Source organism: Hylobates moloch, unplaced genomic scaffold, assembly GCF_009828535.3.
Source record: "Hylobates moloch isolate HMO894 unplaced genomic scaffold, HMol_V3 SCAFFOLD_10, whole genome shotgun sequence".
In the NCBI taxonomy this organism is placed as follows: domain Eukaryota; kingdom Metazoa; phylum Chordata; class Mammalia; order Primates; family Hylobatidae; genus Hylobates; species Hylobates moloch.
In genome coordinates this window covers 31,996,898-32,017,893 of record NW_026652285.1, presented here as the reverse complement: position 1 = coordinate 32,017,893, position 20,996 = coordinate 31,996,898, and the positions used below count along the sequence as shown (strand labels likewise).

The window sequence follows — 20,996 nt, the reverse complement described above, 5'->3', positions numbered from 1 at the left end:
AAGTCACCGGACTCTATCAATAACATACACTTGGTTAAGCTCCACTTTTATTCCCATTCATTTTGTGGGAGTTCAGTACCTATTTTCATATTACATATTTTTATTTACGGCATAGGAACTCACTTCAACTAACAAACTATTGTCCGTGACACTGGAGAAATAGAACCCTGATTTGCTCTTTCCAGCATCAGGCCATTCATTTTTGTTTCTTTGTGGTCAATGTAAAATGCTAAGAAAAGGTAGGTATAGAACTCTGCTCTTCAGGACTAATTCTGTAGCACCTGGAAAGTTATTTGATTCCCCTCAGCCTCTGTTTCATTTTAAAATGGGGATAATACCTTTCCTACAGGGTGGTGGTAGGAGTTACAGAGAAGATATATAAGACACCTAGGACAGGGACTGGTATTTAGGAAGGGCTCAATAAATGACAACTATACTAAATGTGAATCAGGAATCTCCTCTTTTCTTTAACCTGAATCTCTCCTATTGCCTTTTTGAGACTGTACTACTGTTCAATTTACCAGTTTACAACAGGAAACCATGTCATGGTCATAGCCAGTGTTTTCTTTTCAATAGGAATACTACCTCAAATTCTTCAACTTTTCTTCACGGCTTTGTTCTTTGTCCCCCTGTAAGTTGTAAAGTTAAGCAGCTCTAACCTAGGCAACATCTCGGGAAAATAAATAGAAAGGAGATTAGAGTGAATTTATGTTAACTGTAAATCAAGAATTTCCTACCCAATGAACACAGGTAGGTACAGGTCTACTTGAATTGCTCACTGTCACCACAACACAGTAAAAGCAAGTCTTCCATGTAAACTCATGGGCTGACAAGATTCTCCTTAAAAGATCTAATTATTTCCAGACATGTACACCACGTGACCCTCCCTAAGTTCCACGGCTTCTGCTTTAGAAAAGTTTCTCTGGACAAGGTGGTGTGCCTCGGGGGCTCAAGTGATCCTCCTGCCTCAGCATCTTGAGTAACTGGGACTAAAGGTGTGCACCATCACACTTGGCTAATTTTTAATTTTTTTTTTGAAGAGACGAGGGTCTTGAACTCTTAGATTCAAGCAATCCGGCCTTAGCCTCTCAAAGTGCTGAGATTGCAGGTGACAGCCACTGTGCCCAGCCTCATTCTGATTCTGATTCCTGATATTTTTATAACTTTTTCTTAAAAGAATAGTTTAGGAATTTCTCTACCTTGGTTTTCCAAATTTTCAAGATGAAGGACCCTGGGATAAGTTATTTCTATTTGTTATGCTGGGTGCTCAGTGGACTCTTTGAATTTGTAGACTCATGTTCTTCAGTTCTGGGAAATGTACTTGTATTCTTTCTGTCTTTTCCTTTTGTTTTTGTCCCCACTGATGTGAAAGGTTAAGAAAAGAGGTTAAATGATGGAATAACATACCTAAGAAGCTGTAGTGGCTCCAGAATTTCACCAAAGGTTGAATTCAGGAGCAGCAAACAGATTAAAAGGGATAGGTGGGAGTGGAGTAGCATCAGGGAATTGTCATAAAGTTCCATTTGTATAGCAATGACAGTGTTTGTACTTGGAATATAGGTTTATTTGGGGTAGCTTAAAGAGTATACCATTTTGGTAGGATATTCTCTGCATATGGATGACAACAATCTGAGTGGCTTAAACAACAGAGGACATTTATTGTCACACATATCAAGAAGACCAGAGGCACAGCGACTGCCAGGTTATTGAATTCAGAGGTTCAACATGTCATTTAAATCTGCCATCCTGGCCGGGCGCGGTGGCTCACGCTTGTAATCCCAGCACTTTGGGAGGCCGAGGCGGGCGGATCACGAGGTCAGGAGATCGAGACCACGGTGAAACCCTGTCTCTACTAAAAATACAAAAAAATTAGCCGGGCGTGGTGGCGGGCGCCTGTAGTCCCAGCTACTCGGAGAGGCTGAGGCAGGAGAATGGCGTGAACCCGGGAGGCGGAGCTTGCAGTGAGCCGAGATTGCGCCACTGCACTCCAGCCTGGGCGACAGAGCGAGACTCTGTCTCAAAAAAAAACAACAACAACAACAAAAAAAAACCTGCCATCCTTAGGTCAGAGAATGGCTCCAGTAGTCATCTCAAACATTACACTGAGATATGTTCACATTCACAGGCATGTGTGGAGGAAGGTGGATATCTAAACAAACTGTTAACGCTTCAAAGGAGGAATAGAGAAGTCATTGCTGGGTAAGCAACCAATTGTGATCAAGTAGGAGGGTATGCAATCCAGAGCGCCAGGGAGGGATTACTTAGCTTTTGTTAGGAGGTGGAATATTTCCTCCAACTAGGGAGGAGAGGATGGCTGTAGACACGTTTGCGGATTGGTGGTAGGAAGTAAGAGAGTTCACATATGATGGCTTTTTTCCTTCTGAGGTATGAGTCAAGACTACCAACAACATAGGGAAGGAGACAGGGAGAGTGAGAGGTAGAAGAGAGTAATGAAAGGATGAAATATTTGTTGCAAAGAGTAGAGTGGAATACTTGTTAGAGAAATACAGTAAGACTGCTGCCAATATTAACTTTGGTAATGATGAATTTATTTTTAAATGTTTTGGAACATACACTCAAGATTTTATTGTCTTCATAACAAAACAAAAGATGACACTTAAAACTGGATCACTTGGCCTTTTCACTTATCTCCTCCCAGTTCAAAATGCTTGCATCTCTTAATAGCCACATTTTCTTAGATCTGAAATTTAGCTCAACACACTCAAGCCTTACCACAATCTTCTTTGTAGTTTTACCTTTTTTCTGGAAAATCAGCTTACTCTGCCCACCACAGCCACTGTGCTTCCTGTCATAATGCCGCTTTCCCTAGACACACAAAGAATCCTTGCCCTTCTTGGACTATGTCACTTTGTGGAGTTGGTGCTTGCGATACTTCTTACAGAAAGTACGGTGGGTTTTAGGAACATTCACCGTGTTTGCTGGAGCACTATCAGCTGGTAATGATGAATTTGGAGTGACGCTAAATATGCTGGCCTATACAATTTTCTCCAGCAAAGCTGAGCTATTTGAGTACAGACATGCAGAAGGTAAGGGGTTATATTCATTCAGGGTTGGGGTTTTATCAGGCAAGTATACTTTTAAAAGAATGTAGTATCAGTGAAGTTTTATTGAAGTTAAAGGACTACTAGTGAGGATACTTCAACAAGTGAATGGAATACACTAAGCTATAAATCATAAAGTCTACGTGGCAACATGGATAAATGCTTAGGAACTAAATTAAAATAAAGCAGAATATAAAATAATCTTAATGCTACACTTACATCCATGCAAAATTTATATATGCATGCAGACAGAAAGGATAGGAAAGTGGGATTATAGGTGATTTAAATTTATTTTGTGATTATTCTTATTTTTTTTTCTTGAGATAGGGTCTCCCTCTGTTGCCCAGGCCAGAGTGCAGTGGTGTAATCAGAGCTCACTGCAGCCTCACCCTCGTAGGCTCAAATGATCCTCCCACCTCACCTCCCAAGTAGCTGGGACTACAGGCATGCACCACCGCACCCAGATAATTTTTAAATTTTTTTTGTAGAGACGAGGTTTCACTATGTTGCTTAGGCTAGTCTCGAACCCCTAAGCTTAAATGATCCTCCTGCCTTGGGCTCCCAAAGTTCTAGGATTGATTACAGGTGTGAGCCACCATGCCTGGCCCATTTTTATATATTTATTTTGATTTTTAAAATTCCTGCTTAGATGCTTTAGATCATGTTCAGCTTGGGTCTCAGATTTTTTTTGTATGAGCTTTATCTAGTCAACCAGTCAGCACTGACCACTCTGTCTTCTGTACTTCTTTAAAACTTGTTCATAGAGCTAAAATCATACTCATCCTGGGGGCCAGGCTATAATCTCTGTGAATGTTACTAAATTAATCAGATCTTTTGTGAAAGCAAAGCAACCTAAGAAATGTAACAGATTTGCTGAGCTAGGCTTAATGTCAGTTCAACCCCTGTAATTCATTCATTCATTCTCTATTCATTCTACCAATATTTACTGAGCTTATACCATTTGTCAGGCATGTGTTAGGCACCAGAAATATATAGTGGAAAACAAAGCCTATCATGAATTGTGAGGAAGGGGGACAGGAAGATCTTAGGCTCAAGCCTGATACTTACAAAGGACTTCAAATTTAGCTTTTCATCCTTATATTCAAAGTTATAAGTATATTTTTTAAATAACAGCTTTATTAACATGTAATTCATATAGTATAAAATTCACCTTTTTAATGTATACAATTCAGTGGTTTTTAGTGTGTTCACAGAGTTATGCAACTCTGACCACAATCTAACTTTGAAATATTTTCATCACTCCTAAAAGCAAGCCCGTCCCCATTGATCTTGTATGCTACAATCTTACTGAACTAGTTTATTAGTTATGATAGTTTTTATGGACTCCTTAAGATTTCTATATACAAAATCATATCATCTGCATATAGCAATAGTTATATTTCTTCCTTTCCAATCTGGATACCTTTTATTTTTCTTGCCTAATTGTTATGACTAGAATTTCCAGAACAATATTGAATAGAAGTGTTGAGAATGGACACCCTTCTTTTATTTCTGATCTTAGAAAGTTTTCAATCTTTCACCTTAAGAATGATGTTAGCTGTGGGTTTTTTGTAGATGTCCTTTGTCAGGCTGAGGAAGTTAGATGCTATTCCTAGTTGAGTGTTTTTATCATAACCTTGTCAAATGTGTTTCCTGCATCCACTGAGATGATCATGTTGTTTCTGTCTTAAGTACAATCATTACAGTATTAAAATTAATTTGTTAAGGTAAATATTTAAAATATACTAAAATTATTATAATAGTGGTTTGGATTTCAATCATTTTCAATATATGAAGAATTTCATATATTAAATGAAAGAGGTCAATTTCTCTCTAGATCTCTGAGTGACCCTGGATTCAAAGACTCTATTCTTGTCCTCATGGAGTTTATGGTTATATAAAATAATTTGTTAATTGTTATAATGGAGCTCCAGACAAGGTCAAATGAAGGCATAGTGGAAATCATACCCAAGTTTGCATGAGATAATCAAGAAAGGTTTCAGGAGGGTCAAATGACTGAACTGTTAGAGGAGGAGTAGAAATATGTGGTGGGGTCAGGGACTAAGGAAGGATCGCAGTTAGAGAAAACCATGTGCATACAAAGAGTTCCTCAGAAAGATCTGAGCTCCACAGTCCCAGACTCAAGACATAGACTCCCAGGGCATTTGCTGAAAGGAGTAATGAAATTACAAAAGAAAACTAAAGACTTAACCATATAGATATTATGAAATTTTGTATGTCAGAAATCACAAACAAAATTAAAAGGCAAGCAAATATTTGCTATAATTATAACAAAAGGCATATAGGCATATATCTTTAATGTGTAAAGAACTTGTGTGAATAACTAAAAACTAAGACTTAAAAAAATTGTGGTGAAAACACATAAGATCTAACTTCCTAACAGCTGTTTAAGTGTACAGCACATATTGTTAACTAACTATAAGCATAGCCTTGTACAGCAGATCTCTAGAACTTATTCAGCTTGTATAACTGAAACTTTATACCCATGAAGGAGCAAATCCCCATTCCCCCCCCAAAACCCCCACCCCAGGCCTTGGCCACCACCATTCCTTCTATTTTTGCTTCTATGATTTTAACTACTTTTGATAACTAATACAAGTGGAATCATGCCATATTTGTCCTGTGACTTTCTTATTTCACTTAGTTAAGATCTTGGCTGGGTATGGTGGCTCATGCCTATAATCCCAGCACTTCGGAAGGCCGAGGCGGGTGGATCATTTGAGGTCAGGGGTTTAAAACCAGCCTGGCCAACGTGGCAAAACCCTGTCTCTACTAAAAATACAAAATTAGCTGGGCGTGGTGGCGCACACCTGTAATACCAGCTACTTGGGAGGCTGAGGCAGGAGAATCACTTGAACCTGGGAGGCAGAGATTGCAGTGAGCCGAGATTGTGCCATTGCACTCCAGCATGGGCAACAAGAGTGAAACTCTGTCTCAAAAAAAAAAAAAAAAAAACTAAGATCTTAGTAGAAAAATTGCCAGGATATGAACAAACATTTCACAGAAGAGGAAACAAAATATACTTAATGAACATACAAAAAGTTTGAACTTTAAAATAATAAATTACCACCTTTTGGCTACCAATTATCAGACAAAATAATAATAGTTAATTCTGGTGAAGGCAAGTACAACAGGCATTTTCATTCATTGCCAGTGTATGTATATTTTGGTACAATCTTCATAATGAGCTCGGAAAAATATATATCTCAAGTCTTAAAACTGTTCAAATCATTTAACTCAATAACTACACCTCTAGAATTCTATCCTAAGGAAATTATCAGAGATGTGGACAAAGATTTTTGCACAAAGTTAATAATTAAAAAGTATAAAAATGGCTAGGAGCGGTGCCTCATGCCTGTAAACCTAACACTTTGGCAGGCCGAGGTGGGCAGATCACTTGAGGCCAGGAGTTCGAGACCACCCTGGGCGACATGACAAAACCCTGTCTCTACTAAAAACACAAAAATTAGCTGGGCATAGTGGCACGCACCTATAATCCCAGCTACTCAGGTGGCTGAGTCAGGAGAATTGCTTGAACCTGGGAGGTGGAGGCTGCAGTGAGCTGACATCATGCCACTACACTCCAGCCTGGATGAAAGAGTGAAACTCTGTCTCAAAAAAGAAAAAAAATAATAATAGATGTTGTTGCTGTGGACGTGGTGAAAAGGGAACACTTATACACTGCTATTGGGATGCTATTGGGAAGGTAAACTAGTACAAACACTATGGAAAACAGTATGGAGATTCCTTAAAGAACTAAGAGTACAACTACCATTTGACCCAGCAATCCCACTACCGGGTATCTACCCAAAGGAAAAGAAGTCACTATATGAAAAAGACACATGTACACACATGTTTATAGCAGCACAATTGGCAATTGCAAAAATATGGAACCAACCTATATGCCCATCAACCAAGTGGATAAAGAAAATGTGGTATATATACACCATGCAATACTACTCAGCCATAAAATGGAATAAAATAATGGCCTTTTTAGCAACTTGGATGGAGCTGGAGGCCACTATTCTAAGTGAAGTAACTCGGGAATGGAAAATATCTATGTTCTCACTCATAGTAGGAAGGCGTAAGAATGATATAATAGACTTTGGGGATTAGAGGAGTAATGGCGGGGGTGGCAGTGAGGGATAAAATACAATATTTGGGCATAGTATACACTGTTCAGGTGATGGGTGCACCAAAATCTCAGAAGTCACCACTAAAGAACTTATCTGGCTGGGTGCAGTGGCTCACACCTGTAATCCCTGCACTTTGGGAAGCTAAAGGCGGGTGTATTACCTGAGGACAGGAGTTCGAGACCAGCCTGGCCAACATGATGAAACCCCATCTCTACTAAAAATACAAAACATTAGTTGGGCATGGTGGCGCAGGCCTGTAATCCCAGCTACTCAGGAGGCTAAGGCAGGAGAATCGCTTGAACCTGGGAGGCAGAGGTTGCAGTGAAACGAGATTGCACCACTGCACTCTAGACTGGGCAGCAACAGCAAAACTCTGTCTCAAAAAAAACAAAAACAAAAACAAAAAACAAACAAAAAACTTATCTAAGTTACCAAAAAAACCACCTGTATCCCAAAAACTATTGAAAAATTTTTAAAAATACTATAAAACCACAAATGTCCATTTGGGGTAAGCAAGTTATGGCTCATTCAAACATAGATTTCTTATACAACTATTAAAATTTTGGCCTCTAAGAACTGTTCAATGATATGTTTTCATTTTATACTTGTCTTTTGTAGATTCTCTACAGTGAGCATATATTTCATCTATATTCAGAAAAAGAATTTTTTTCAGAAAATATTTTTAAACAAAAAATATTTTTTAACTTTCAAGGGAAAATGTACACTTTTAATCTTTTTCCATAAAAAGGAACTTCAGTTTAAGGATTTTCGAGGTTAAAGTCTGGGCAGCTAAAAGTATTTCCTTAGAACTCTTCTTCACAATCCCTTAATCTTGAGGGAGTGAGAGATTTATAACCCTAATCTCTAGAGGAAGAAAACCCACGATGATATATCCCACACTCTTAGATAGTGGCACTATTTGACTTTCAATTTTTGGGTCTGGTGCACCAGGGCTTTTTCTTAGCGGGTGGGGTGTGGGGAAAGCCTTTACATTTTGAGAACCACTAAGTAAGAGGCTGAGAACAGAGTTTAGATCTAAGAATCATGCTACTCAAAGTGTGGTCTGCAGACTAGCAGAATCAGCCTCACGTGTGAACTTACTAAGCACAGATAAATACTTGGGCCCCATCCCAGATGTACTGAATCAGAATTTCAGGGGTGATCCAGGTGATTTTTTTTTCCATCAAGTTTGAGAAGCACACGTGTAGAAGTATTGGACAAAGAGACCAACAGTACTCAAAGGGAAAGAGGTGCAGAGCCCTCAATGTTCAGTGTATATTTTTTTAAAGTATAAACATTATTAAATACTCTGAAAACAACTATTGTTTTCATATTATAAACTAGAAAGCATGGCTAGAAAAAATATCTTGACTCAGGACTAGAGTGGATAAAAAAAAAACTAGCATAGGTCCTAAACTAAAGGAGGAAAAACGGATCTATAATTCATTTCTGGTTCCATGAAACTTATTAAATTAATTAAGCCTAAGGATTTCACATAGGAATTTGGAGACTGTATGTATGCAGCACATATTTTGGTTACATGTCTCTCAAACCATGGTTGGCTACTACTGGTGCATGGTCAGTTGAAGACTATATATATCCCAAACCCAACCATTTATCTTTATCTCTTTCTATCTTGGAGTCATAACTCAGTAGGAGAAATATCTGTATCAGTGACATTTCTTTTGAGATGGAGTCTCACTCTGTCACCCAGGCAGGAGTTCAGTGGCATGAGCTTGGCTCACTGCAACCTCTGCATCCCAGGCTCAAGTGATTCTTGTGCCTCAGCCTCGGGAGCAGCTGGAACTATAGGTGCCCCCCACCATGCCTGGCTAATTTTTTTATTTTTGGTAGAGACACGGTTTTCCCATGTTGCCAAGGCTGGTTTCAAACTCCTGAGCTCAGGCAATCCACCTTCCTTGGCCTCCCAAAGTTCTGGGATTCCAGGTGTGAGCCACTGCACCCGGCCTGTATCAGTGACTTTTGAACTATTCTTTACAGAGCTCCTTCAGGGGACTTTGAAAAGGAAGTGAAGGGGATATAGATGAAAAGAGGGAAACCTGAACAGGTTAGACTCTACTTCTCCCAACTTCATGCATTCAACCAAAACAGCCCAAATTTTATCTTTTTGAGTCCCTTTCCTGTAGAATATATTTGAACAAAATTCTGTTTTTAAAAAAGTTTGAAATTCTTTATTCTCTACTATAGATTCTCACAGGCCAATAAAAAGCCACAGCTGTCCTTTTTTCCTCATAAGATTAATGGTCCTTGTTAGCTATTCATCACCACCACCTGGTTGTCAGAAAGGACTCACAAATGTACAATGAGGCAGGTGATCCTGCTTCCAGCCCTCCTTTCTCCAGCCACTCTCATTAAGGATGAAAAAACTAATACGGTTGCAGGTTGCTGTGTTGGATTATCAGGCAAAGAACATTTTATAAACTGAAAGAGACACTATGCTATCTAAGAAGTTAACTATAGCTATAAATATAAAACTAAAGACAGTAATATTTTAAAGAATAGCTCTTGTATGACCAAATAAGATATGTCCTTCAAAGTGGTCACATTGGTTATGAGGGAATAATTGGCAAGAGCAAAGAATTTTTAAAACTCCAAAAAACAAAGCCACCTTGACAAATTTAACTCATTGCAGTAGTGCTCCTAGTAAAAGCATTCTTAGAACTCTTTTTAGAAGTACAAAAAACCACCAGCCTACCCACAAAATTGTGAAATAAAATCAATTGTTGTTTTAAGTCACTAAGTTTTGGGGTGTTTTGTTATACCGTAATAGATAAGTAAGTGATATGGTCTGGCTGTGTCCCCACCCAAATCTCATCTTGAATTCCCACGTGTTGTGAGAGGGACCTGGTGGGAGGTAATTGAATCATGGGGGCAGGTCTTTCCTGTGCTGTTCTTGTGATTGTGAATAAGTCTCACAAGATCTGATGGTTTTATAAGGGGCAATTTCCCTGCACAAGCTCTCTCTCTCTCTGCCTGTCATCCATGTAAGATGTGACTTGCTCCTCCTTGCCTTTAAGTCCTTTAAACCTCTTTTGTAAATTGCCCAGTCTTGGGTATGTCTTTATCAGCAGCATAAAAATGGACTGATACAGTAAGGCAGAAATGTCTGAATCACTAGGCTTTGGGAGATGTTTAAAAGGAAATCATTAGTCTTATAGAAAAACTCTAGCTATCCAGAATTCCAGAAAAATAAGCTGTTCTGTTTGGCTATAACTTTAAATAAATAGAATACAGCCAACTTTAACAAAGTTTGACTGTATCTTTAAACAGAAATAAACAGCTTTCAAAAAACAAGTAAAGAATATTTTGGAAGAGAAACAACTCGAGGATGAATGGGACTAGCAATGGGTTCCCAACTTTCTCCCCTGCAGTTTTTGCTTTTTACCGTGGGTTCATCTAAATCCTATCTATGCTGCCTTTAGGAGAACTTTGCTCTTTTTCTTTTGCCTGGGTGTGGATAAAAATAAATGTCCATTTTCCCTAAGTACACTAAATACAAGGGTGCATTTTCTTTTTTTAAAAGAATTATACAGGAAAAGAAAGGAAGCACAAAGTATAAAAACAGATAAGTTAAATACAGATTTTTTTTGATCCTAAGAAGTATAGACTTTTGATCCTAAGATAATTAAACTTTAGTCAGAAGTTGGCTGGCCCTATTTTTCTTTCCACCCAGTTATTAGTCTATTGTCCTTGTCCACAGGAACTCACACGAGAAGCCAAAAATTCAACACATACCTCAGAGTTTACCATCTCATCTTCTTGAAGATAAAAGATTTTTATTAAACCAAGAATTCCAAGGAACAGAGGGTTTCTTCCTAAAGTATCAAAATTAATTTTTTAAAAACTGTAAGTGTTTTGGTAGAACTTTTTAAAATGTATTATGTAGGCTATAATTTAACTTTTCTTGATGACTATTTTTGTTTTTGTTTTGAGACAGAGTTTCACTCTGTCGCCATGGCTGGAGTGCAGTGGCACAATCTCAACTCACTACAGCCTCTGCCCCCTGGGTTCAAGCAATTCCTGTGCCTCAGCCTCCCAAGTAGCTGGGATTACATGTGCATGCCACCACGCCTGGCTAGTTTTTGTATTTTTAGTAGAGCTGGGCTTTCACCATGTTGCCCAGGCTGGTCTTGAACTCCTGGCCTCAAGTGATCTACCTGCCTCAGCCTCCCAAAGTGCTGGGATTATAGGCATAAGCCGCCATGCCCGGCCTCACTACTGTTAACATTAATAATATACCAGGCTTAAAATAATGTTGTTTTCAGTGTCTATTAAGGACTTGCATACCAAATCAACAATCCCATAAGGATCATGTGTTAAGAGAAATGGTTCACTTTTGCCACTTGTTTTTTTTCTTCTTTTTTCTTTTTTTGTTGTTTTTTTGAGACGTAGTCTCACTCTGTCGCTAGGCTGGAGTGCAGTGGCGTGATCTTGGCTCACTGCAACCTCTGCCTCCTGGGTTCAAGTGATTCCCCTGCCTCAGCCTCCTGAGTAGCTGGGACTACAGGCACGTGCCACCACACCCGGCTAATTTTTTTTTTGAATTTTAGTAGACACGGGGTTTCACCATGTTGGCCAGGATGGTCTTGATTTCCTGACCTCGTGATCTACCCACCTTGGCTTCCTAAAGAGCTGGGATCGCAGGCGTGAGCCACCGCGCCTGGCCTCTTTTTCTTTTTTTTCTTTTTTTGAGATGGAGTCTTGCTCTGTCTCCCAGGCTCGAGTGCAGTGGCATGATCTCGGCTCACTGCAACCTCTGCCTCCTGGGGTCAAGCAATTCTCCTGCCTCAGCTACCCAAGTAGCTGGGATTACAGGCAAGCGCCAAGATGCCTGGCTAATTTTTGTATTTTTAGTAGAGACACGGTTTCGCCATTTTGGCCGGGCTGGTCTCAAACTCCTGATCTCACATGATCTGCCTGACTCAGTCTCTCAAAATGCTGAGATTACAGGCATGAGCCACCAAACCTGGCATTCTTTTGCCATTTCTATTTAACAGTCCTGGAAGTCCTACCTGAGTAATTAGGTAAGAAAAAGAAATAAAAGGCATCCAAATTGGAAAAAAAAAAAAAAAAAGTAAAATTATCTCTGTTCCAAGATTACGTGATCTTGTATGGAGAACACCCTAAAGATACCACAAAAACATTAGAACTAATAATGATTAGTTGCAAATACCCTAAGCATTTTTTAGTGTCAGCAATGATGCAGGGTACAAAATCAACACATAAAAATCAGCTTTTTTATTTAATTAGCTGAGAATATAGGCAAAGTTGTTCTATTGTCCTGTAGTACATGTGTCATTTTCCTATGACAGTTACAACAAAAGATAGGAGAAACAAAGTTCCGTCTAAGTGTGACAGATGTAGATAACGTATCTTTCACAGTGTTCCACAGGGACAGAGAAGTGATAAATCCTGTACACCAAAGGAGTGAAAGGAAGAGACTGAATCTGCATGCCCAATGATCTCATGTTGAATAGCCTCTACATCTACTAATGGGCCCACTGCCAATGCAAGAGGGTCAGTTAAATGGACATGAATGTGCATATCATTAATAATATCAATGTCTTTAATGTCTGCAGTTAATGTTTTAATCACCCTAGGTCTGGAGATCTTCTTGGGGTATAATGAAGATCTTGTTGTCCTAAGATAGTTTCCCACTGATGCGTTTATTAGGACATACAATCTGCTGCCGACTTCAGGAGAAGTAGCATCTAGTATTCGGGTATATGGCTGATAATACATAATTGTGATGTTCTTATACATGGCCAGGGGATAGAGAGTTGTTGACCCATGGAACAAATTCTACCCAAATGGGTTTGCAACACCAAAACAAAACAGTTCTCCAGTTTACTAACCCAGTTAAGTTCTTTTCATCCACAACATGCTCAACAAAGGGGGTCATATCAGTAAGGGGTTGTACAGTAAAGGTCTGCAAGAAAAGACTGAATGTTGCTTCTCAGTGATGGCTGCACTATCAATTAATGGACTCAACATATCCACAATGTACTGCTGTGCCATATCTCTCTTCCCTCAATGAGAAATCATCACAACTTGGCCAGATGCATCTGAACAGTCTACACCGAACCTGTCATCTAGAAACTTGTACTCACTATCTAAGGGGAAGGACAGGAGAGGTGCAGATTGTCAAATTTTACATGGGTTGGGTGCTTAAGTACTTGCCCGTTAAGATGCTTGACTGTAGTCACTATTCGTTTTGCAAGGATTAAATGATAACTTGGTGCCAGATTCAAGTATACATACTCATAGTTTAAGCTCAGCTACGCCACGTGTGCTCAGTATAAGTGGGGAAGATGAGCAATAAAGACGATTTTAACCTTAGCACCCTCTAGGCAAAAACATCACTGTCTTTTGTATAGCTGTCAAGTGAGTGGCCATATGTCAGGGCCATTTCCACAATACCACCATGTAGTGCATGGATCTGTTACATATTGTTTTACTATAGTACATCCAGCTTAATCCGGTGCAGGGCAACAGTTGAAGGAGTACTCCTGGAAAATGCCTAAGATATCTTGCACCTTCTGGTGGTTGCATGAAATTCTTCAGAGGAATCATCAGTGATAGTAACTTTACATGTTACATTCATAACAACTCTTATGGGAAATTTAGGATATTCAAATAGGACAACACCAGGAGTTGACGTATCACAGAACTTGGTTTACAATAGTCTGAGCATGGATCCCATGCATCACCTTCAGCAGGAGGGGCAGATGGGCTGGCCAGTTGCAAGCTTGATAGATCAGGATAAGTGACTACAGGTGCAAGAGACATAGCATCTCTAAGATTAGCCAACCCTTGGGGAGCCTTTGTAGAAACAAAAGAAGATTTAATGCACCCAGTTTTGTTTCTATGGAGATGAGCCTGTTATTTATGGCTCAATTGGTGATACTGCCTGACTTAATTTTAAGTCGAGTTTCTCTAGAGACTTCTGTTTCCTGTTGATTCTCTGTGATCCTCCCCGAGAGCTTCCTGAGAACCTGTTCGATTGAGGTTTGGCTCTCTCATGCCTCAACCTCTGCAGCCTCGAGGTAGGTCTCCACTTGTTGCATGCTTCTCATTCGGACTCTGTCTAGATCTAAGCCCTCCTCCTCCATTGCTAACTCAACTACTGACTTGAGAGTTTCTCTGGTTACTAGCTCGCTCATCACTCCCTGATGCTTCTTTTGCTTTGGTGTAATTTTCTTCATCTGTTTTGGAGCAAATTTGTCCAATCAGCTGTATGCCTAAACACTAACAATGAACAATCTGAAATGGAAATTAAAACAATTCCATTTACAGTAACATCAAAAAGAATAAAATACTTAGGAATGAACTTAACCACAGAAGTGAAAGACTTGTACACTGAGAAATACAAAACATTGCTGGAAGAAATTAGACATAAATAAATGAAAAAACATCTGGTGATCATGAATTGGAAAACTTGCTATCATTAGAAGTGTCAGTATTACCCAAAGTCAGCTAGAGATTCAATACGATCCCTATCAAAATCCCAACAATGTTTTTTGCATAAATAGTAAAATCCATCCTAAAATTCATATGGAATCTCAAGGGATCCTGAACAACCAAAACAATCTTGAAAAAGAAAAAGTTGGAGAACTTACATTCTTGATTTTCCAAACTTACTACAAAGCTACAGTAATCAAAACAGTGTTTTATCAGCATAAAGATAGACATAAAGACCAATGGAAGAGACTAGAGAGCCCAGAAATAAACCCTCACATATCTGGTCAGATGAGTTTTAACAAGGGTGTGAATACCATTCAGTGGGGAAAGGTCAGTCTTTTCAACAAATGGTGTTGGAAAAACTGGATATCCACAAGCAAACGAATATAAGTTAGACCCTTATCTTACGTCACATACAAAAATTAACTCAAAATGGATCAAAGACCTAAAGATAAGAGCTAAAACTATATATCATATATCATATATTATATATTTTATATATTATATATAAATTTTATATAGTATGTATATGTATTTTATATATTATATTATATATAATATGATATATGTATCATATATCATATTATATATAATATGTATATTATGTATTATATATGATATATAATATATAATATGTATATTATGTATTATATATGATATATAATATATAATATGTATAATATATGTGATATATAATATATATAAAACAAGAAAACAGGGAAAGCTTCATGTCACTTAATTTGGCAAAGATTCTTGGGTAAGACACTAAATGCACAGGTAACAAAAGAAAACTTGGATAAATTAGATTTCAAATTTAAAAACTTTTGTGCATTAAAGGACACTGTTAACACAGTGAAAGGCAATCCATGGAATAGGAGAAAATATTTGCAAATCATACATCTGAGAAGGATTAATGTCCAAAATGTATTAAAAAACTCTTACACTTAACAACAACCCAATCAAAAAATGGGCAAAGGACTTGAATAGGCATTTCTCCAAAGATATACAAATGGCCGATAGGTATGAAATACATGAAAAAATGCTCAATATCTTTTCATTAGAGAAATATGAATCAAAATCATGAGATATCACTTCACACTGCTTAGGATGGTTATATTACTATTATTATTTTGAGATGGAATTTTGCTCTGTCACTCAAGCTGGAGTGCAGTGGCATGAGCTCAGCTCACTGCAACCTCAGCCTCCCCAGTTCAAGCCATTCTCCTGCCTCAGCCTCCTGCCTCAGCCTCCTGCCTCAGCCTCCTGCCTCAGGGATTATAGGTGTGGGCCACTATCCCTGGCTAATTTTTGTATTTTCAGTAGAGATGGAGTTTTACCATGTTGGCCAGGCTGGTCTTGAACTCCTGACCTCAGGTGATCCACCCGCCTCGGCCTCCCAAAGTGCTGGGATTACAGGCGTGAGCCACCATGCCCGGCCTAGGATGGTTGTTATTTAAAAAAAAAGAAAACAAGCGTTGCCAAGGATGTGGAAAAACTGGAGCCCTTGTGCTTTGCTGATGAGAATGTAAAATGCTATAGCCACTGTGGAAAACAGTGGTTCCTCAAAATAAATAAATAAATAAATAAACATAAACATAATATTACCATACAATCCAGCAACACCACTTCTGGGTATATACCCACAAGAACTAAAAGCAGGTACTCAAACATATCTGTACACTCATGTTCACAGCAGCATTTTTCATAATAGCGAAAAGATAGATGCAACCAAAGTATCCATCAAAAGATGAATAAACAGAATATAGTGTATACATACAATGGAATATTATTCAGCCTTTAAAAGGAGTGAAATTCTGGCCAGATGCAGTGGCTGACACCTGCTCACACCTGTAATCCCAGCACTTTGGTAGGCTGAGCTGGTGGATCACCTGAGGTCAGAAGTTCGAGACCAGCCTGGCCAACATGGTGAAACCCCCTCTCTACTAACAATACAAAAATTAGCCGGGCGTGGTGGCGTGCACCTGTAATTCCAGCTTCTCAGGAGGCTGAGGCATGTGAATCACCTGAACCTGGGAGGCAAAAGTTGCAGTGAGCCAAGATCGTGCCACTGCACTCTAGCCTGGGTGATGGAGGGAGACTCTGTCTCAAAAAATAAATAAATAAAAATAAAAGGAGGGAAGTTCTGATACAGGCTATAATGTGGATGAACTTTAGACATTATGCTAACCAACTGCAGCACTATTTACAATAGCAAAGCCATGGAATCAACCTAAATACCCATCAATGACAGACTAGATAAAGAAAATGTGGTATATATACACCATGGAATACTATGCAGCCATAAAAAAGAATGAGATCATGTCTTTTGCAGAAACATAGATGGAGCTGGAGGCTATTATCCTTAGCAAACTAACAGAAACAGAAAACCAAATACTGCATGTTCTCACTTATAAGTTAGAGCTAAATGATGGGAATGTATAAACACAAAGAAACAAACAACAGACACCAGGGTCTTCTTGAGGGTGGAAGGAGGGAGAGGAGCAGAAAAGAGAACTATTGCGTACCAGGCTTAATACCTGGGTGATGAAATAATCTGTACAACAAACCCCTGTGAAACGAGTTTATCTATATAACAAACCCTCATATGTACCCCCGAACCTAAAATAAAAGTTAAAAAAAAAAAAAAAACCAAAAAACAAAAGAAGACATTACGCTAACCGAAATAAACCAGTCACAAAGGGACAAACGGTGCATGATTCCACTTATATGAGGTACCCACAGCAGTCAAATTCAAAGATAGAAAGTAGAATGGTGGTTGCCTGGGGCTGAGTAGGGAGAAATGGGGAGTTAGTATCTTACTGGTACAGAGTTTCAGTCTGGGAAGATGAAAAAAAGTTCTGGAGATTGACATCAGTAATGGTTGTACAATAATGTGAATATATCTAATGCCACTTGAGAATGATTACAATGGTAAATTCTATGTTATATATATTTTACTACAATAAAGAGTAAATATGGTACAGCACAGGTTCTGCTATGAGTTATTTTGTTGTTGTTAGGATTCCCTTCTACCCCGTCACCTAGCTCTCTCAGAGCAACGTTGACATCTGGCTACTCAAAATGATGCTCTCATTTTGTATGATGGACTTATTTGACAAAAATTATATTAAATGCCGATGTCTGAATGGGTTTTTTTTTTCCCCTGGGTAACTTCAACATTGATCAATCAAGACCATCTCTAGATAGCCTGCCCTTACCCTAACATGAAATGAACCATCTCTTCAGTCAAGTGACTTTTAGCAGGGTGCATAGTCATTGTGTATGAGTAACAGGAAGAAAAGGGTGAGTTATTATCCTAAATTTGCAGATAAGCCCAGAGAGAAAAATAGAACACATAAGCCTTCCCATGAACTTGCCAGATTTAGCAAGTAAAAATACAGGATTCCCTGTTGTTTATCTGAAATTCAAATTTAACCGGGCACTCTGCAATTTATCTGGCAACACTGAAGTATTGGAGGTGAGGAGAAAAATAACCCAGGGTGTTCTGGGGTAACTGAGGTCTTAACAGGAAGCCTAGACAGGAAAAAGTAGAAAAGGCCATTAAAAAGATACTGTTAAAAAAAAAATTGTATTGCTTAATCCATCCAGCTCAGGAGCCCCTCCCCACACTGGGTTTCTATGATCCAAGGCTTTATTTTGAGACAGAGCATTGCTCTGTCACCCAGGCTGGAGTACAGTGGCATGATCTCAGCTCACTGCAACATCTGCCTCCCAGGTTCAAGTGATTCTCCTGCCTCAGCCTCCTGAGTTGCTGGGACTACATGTGCACATCACCATGCCTGGTAATTTTTGTATTTTTAGTAGAGATGGGGATTCACCATGTTGGCCAGGCTGATCTTGAACTTCTGACCTCTAGTGATCCGCCCACCTGGGCCTCCCAAAGTGCCGGGATTACAGGCTGAGCCACTGTGCCTGGCCTGATCCAAGACTTTATAAAGACATGTCAGAGGGTGGGAGACAGAAAGTGGAAAAGGATACATCAAAACTAGTAATGGATGAATGAGAACATGCCCAGCCTCCAGTTAAGGCAACTGTGGCTTCAAAAAGGAATCTTAAACACCAGCACAGAAATCAGAGGGATCCTAACCTGGCTCAAAAGAGAAGAGAAACAGTGGCTGGCCATACAGCAAGAGGGGCATAAGTTACAGAATATCAGGTATACTGTTTGGATCTGCTCTTCCTTCCATTAAGCCATCCACCACTGCTTAATATCTAAGGCGCCGGCTAAGAAAATCCAATCACTACTTTTATTTGCTAATACTTTGAGCCCCAGTTACAATAATGCCACTACTAATTAGGTAACTACTTTCTAGCTTATCAACTCCTACAGCTTTCCAGCCATTGTTTCATCCCTCAGCGATACCACCTGCTTCCCCGTGGAACCCAAACCCCCAGGAAACTAAATCTGCTCAGGTCGCCCACCTAGGAATAAACAAAAACAGGTTTCAGGCCCTTTGTCCTTTGAAAATTCCGCCTTTTTTCTTTTCTTTTCTTTTCTTTTAAGGCCTGTGTTCTTTATTACAGACACTGTTCACATTGTGGTAATCCTTGCTTGACTCTGGTCTACTCGTTCCTGCGTTTCATTCCTCCGCTGTTCAATTCTTTGTTCAAAACGCCAAGGACAACTGGTAGTGAAGACCCTCCACCGGCAACACTACCATGTGCCAGGCACCGTGCTGGGGACTGGGGATACAAAGATGAGTGGTGTACCGTCCTTGCCCCCAGGACAGTTCCCCGTGTCCGCAGGGCCGGCCTGGAGGTCCACAGCCAACCGTGGGCAACAGGATCACCGTGCCGTTCGCGGCAAGTGAGTGCAGTAGTAGGGGACCGGTACTGCCAAGCCAAAGGTTTTCTCCAGGTAAAACTGGATGACAGAGAGACGGAGACTGAAGCGACGCCGGCGCCGGGCAGATAATAAAGGGAGGCAGGGACTAAAAGGGTGGAGGGAGCAGAGGAGCCGGCCGGGAACTGGCAGTAGGGAGGCCCCCGCTGCAGTCGCGGGCCTGGGTGCCGGGCGGCCACGCTTCCCCAAAGCCGTCACAGGGACTTGGGGTATCAAGGTGACTACTGGGCGCGAGTCGTTTTGTGGGGGAGGGTGTCCCCAAGGGGGCAGTTTGAAGAGACGGTTGGGGATGCATCTGGGGTGGCGCCCAAAGGGACGGCGGGTGCTGGGTGATTGAAGGTCCGGTGGACGCAGAGCTGAAGGGTCAGGAGAAGGCCAAGGGTCAGAAGGGCTGGGGACAAGGTCTGTCCAGGGGGTCTGAGCGGACGCAGAGGGCGGGTGCAGCCGAGGGGGAAGGGCTGAAGGGAAGGGCAGGCGCTGAAGGCACATAGGTGGGCAGACAGGCCCTCCCCTAAGGGAGTCCTTGGAACGCGGGGCAGTGGGTCTGTGGGACCCTGCCCGCCTCCGGAGAGGCGTTCCTACCTCGTTTCTCGCCTCAGCCTCTTCCTTCCGCGCCAGCGGCGGCGGCGGCGGCGGCGGCGTGTCTCGCCCTCCAGGGGTCGCGTTGCAGGCTAGAGGCGCCGGCGACCCCTCCCTCCGGGCGGGTTGGAAAGGCCGGCCCCTGTCGGCGTGGCGCGATGGTCCGATCTGGGTTGCCCTCAGGCCGCCCCTCCAGGCGGCGCGTTGGTTCGGTCCGCCCGGCCTAAGGTGTTCGCCCCCTCCCCGGCTCCCGCAGCGATGGGCGCAGCGCAGTCACGCGCAGAGCTTTCCCGCTAGGGAAGCGGCGAGACTTCCGCCGTGGCCCCGCCTTCTGCGGCCCGCGCCCGCCCCCGCGGGGTGGTGCCTGGCGACGCGCGGCTCCCGGGTGCTGGAACCCAGGGAAACCTAGGGCGCGGGTCCGCGGACCTCCAGGGCCGGTGGGTGTGGGTCCCAGCTTCGCCTGAGGCGGCGGTTCTCAACGCTGGCTTCCCAGTAGAACCTAGTGTGGAAACTAACCAAACAACAAACGGAGGGCTGACCTCACACTGGACCGACTCAGAACCACTGGGGTGGAGTAGGGTGGAATGGGGTGAGGTGGGGTTGGCCTCTCGTGCATAGCCAGGGTTCGGAAGCCCTGGTAAAACGTAGAACCCATGCGCCCCCCACCCGGATGTGTGGGGGACATGGAAGATGCCTGTGTGTGACTCCTGCTGTTTACAGCCAGAGGGGGATAGGGCAGGCAGTCCTGCAAATGTTATGGGAAACCCACTGTATTAGTCCGTTCTCATACTGCTATGAAGAAATACTATGAAGGAAAGAGGTTTGACTCACAGTTCCGCATTGCTGGGGAGG

At 41.2% G+C, this 20,996-nt stretch overlaps 1 protein-coding gene across 1 annotated transcript in view; it reads right to left on the bottom strand.

Annotated features, from left to right (window-relative positions):
- RUSC2 (RUN and SH3 domain containing 2) overlaps nt 1–20,491 on the bottom strand; it is a 72,305-nt gene extending 51,814 nt beyond the window's left edge. Inside the window, exon 1 of the mRNA XM_032164084.2 lies at nt 20,148–20,491. The gene's annotated coding sequence lies outside the window, so the exon portion shown is untranslated. The remainder of the gene's footprint in view (nt 1–20,147) is intronic.
- Nucleotides 20,492–20,996: the final 505 nt, after the last annotated feature.